Below are 2,743 nucleotides of genomic sequence, written 5' to 3'. Positions count from 1 at the left end.
GGGAGCGCCCGCGGCACTCCAGCCCGGGCGCCGGGGGGAGACTCCGACTCAAAAAAAAAAAGAAGCCGGAACCTAGGGCCTTTGTTGTCTAGGGTGGCTTTACCAGGTTTGGCGCCATTTGGGGAGCCGCCCCTCTGGCTGTTTCCTGTACCCTCCACCCTGGCTGCCCTACCTCTGGGGACGCTCTGATGTCCCCCCAGTTGTCCCCGAACTCTACCCGGCTAGCCCCCAACACACCCAGAGCTCCTGGATCGCGTTTAGGGCTATGACTCCTCCACCTGAGCCCAAGACAGGGTGACAGGGCTCAGCACATTTTTGTTGAACTTTTTGTTTTTAGCTTCATTTTTGTTTAAATGAAGATAATTTTTTTTTTTTAATTCATTAGAAATATTTACTCAGCCGGGCTTGGTGGCTCAGCTTGTAATCCTGCGCCTTTGGGAGGCCGAGGTGAGTGGATTGCCTGAGTCCGCGGGTTCGAGACCCGCCTGGGCAAATTGGCGAGCCCTCGTCTCTACAAAAAACCAAAGAAATTAGCCGAGCATGGTAGCGCGCGCCTGTCGTTCCGGCAACTCGGAAGGCTGAGGCGGAAGCATCGCCGGAGCCCGGCGGGTCGAGGCTGCGGTGGCCGGGAGTGGTCATGCACTCCAGTCTGGGCGACAGAGTGAGACTCCGACTCAGAAAAAACCAAAACAAACAAACACACACGCAGACATTTCCTCCTCGGGCCGCGCTCCGCTCTGCCCCCTGGTGGTGGCTCGGGCGCAGCGCCCCAACCCGTCAGCCTTGAGGCATTTCCGGAAGCCGGGCGGGACCGCTGAGATGTCATTTGCATACCCACAATGCATTGCACACCGAACAATTACCGACTTAACATTTACTAGACCTTCCTTTACCATCTGACCTATTTTTCCTACAAATGAGGGTTCCTTTGGAGAATAGCCTGGGGGAAAGACAGTAATCGATACCACTTTCTGCGGAAGAAAGTCGACATTAGGCAAATAGGCCTATCCGTTTCTCGAGGACTGTGTTCTGGGGCAGCCTGGCATACTCTGGTTTCTCTTCAGATCGCATAAATCTTTCGCCTTTTACTAAAGATTTCCGTGGAGAGGAACAACTCTGAGTCTTAACCCAATTTTTTGAGGCCTTGCGTCTGCAGGGCTCATCTTTCCGTTCGAAAAACAGGCCGTATGGGGCGATCTGAGTTTCACTGGCTAGACTTTCTTCTGTGTAGGGTGTGTTTCTTTTTGTAGTCAGAGCAAGTTTAGTTCTAAGTCGCTTTGTGATTCTCCTGCTTGAAAGTATCACATACCTTTTTTTGCAGCGTGAGTGAGACGTGGTTCCTGCTTGCGAGAGAAGCAGAAAGCGGAGGGAAGGGAGAGGAGACCTCCAAGTTCTTTCTGGCGGCGCGCGGCTGCGTGGGTTTTCGAGGGCAGTCCCAACGCTTGTGGGAGACGGAGGTGAGTGGCTGCCTGAGCCCGCGGATGCGCGACCCGGCTGGGCAACGTGGCGAGACCTCATTTTTACAACAAATCAAGAACCAGCCGGGCCTGTTTCAGCTGCTTGCAAGGCCGAGGCGGATCGCCGGAGGGTTAGGTTAGCCCGGGAGTGACGGACTTGACACTCCGACTCGAAAAAGTAAAAGAGCACAAGGTTAACCAAGAAATCCAGAGTTTTCTTTTCTCCACTTTGCCCTGACCGAGATTCTCACCGGCCCTGCCGACTCACGAACTACCGCCAGGCAGGTTTATGCAAAACCGCGACATCACATCTTTCCTTTAAACAGAAACGTGAGCCTTGCCAGAGCAAGACCTCAAAAAATTGGGTTAAGACTCAGAGTTGTTCCTCTCCACGGAAATCTTTAGTAAAAGGCGAAAGATTTATGCGATCTGAAGAGAAACCAGAGTATACGGCGAAACCTCGGCACACGGTCTTCGGGGAGCGAATCTGCCTGTTACCCTAACGGTGACTTTCCTCAAAAAAAAAAAAAAAAAAAAAAAAAAAAAAAGATATTGATTCTGTCTCTCCCCTAAACTGTTCTGCAAGGAACCCTCACTTGTGGGAAAAATAGGTCGGAAAGTAAAGGAGGCTCTAGCAATTTTTAAGTCGGTAATTGTTCGGTGTGCAATGCATTGTGGGTATGCAAATAGTGTCTCAGTAGTCCCGCCCCGGTTTCCGGAAATATCATGGTTAATGCGTTGAAGCGCTGCGCCCGAGCCACCACCAGGGGGCAGAGCGGAGCCCGGTCCGAAGAGAAAAGGACAGACTTGACCTGTTTTATAAATAGCACCCTTAGCAAATATTTCTAATGAACTAAAAAAAAAAAAAGGAGAAAGAAAAAAATTATCTTCATTTATTGGCTCAACAAAAATGTGGTGAGCAAGCCGGGCTCGGTGGCTCAGCCTGTAATCCCGCGCCTTTGGGAGGCTAAAGTGAGTGGATTCCCTGAGCCCGCGGGTTCGAGACCCGCCTGGGCAGCGAGACCTCTGCACTCCAACCTGGGTAAAGGAGCAAGACCCTGTGTCTAAAGATAAAATAAAACAAAATAAGAATTTATCACATTTATGAGACATCTTCATTTCATACTTTGAATGGTATTTAATGACATTAAGGAACTATTATTAATTTGAGGGACGATTGTCACAGTGTGGTTGTAAGTTTTGTTTACATATTTACATGTTTTGTTTTGTTGTTGTTTTTTGAGTTGGAGTCTCACTTTGTCGCCCAGACTGGAGTGCAGTGGCTG

Source organism: Carlito syrichta, unplaced genomic scaffold, assembly GCF_000164805.1.
Source record: "Carlito syrichta isolate Samal-C Ts95f unplaced genomic scaffold, Tarsius_syrichta-2.0.1 Scaffold307091, whole genome shotgun sequence".
NCBI classification, from domain to species: domain Eukaryota; kingdom Metazoa; phylum Chordata; class Mammalia; order Primates; family Tarsiidae; genus Carlito; species Carlito syrichta.
The sequence above is the reverse complement of the archived record's forward strand: the minus strand, read 5'-3'. Positions refer to the sequence as shown.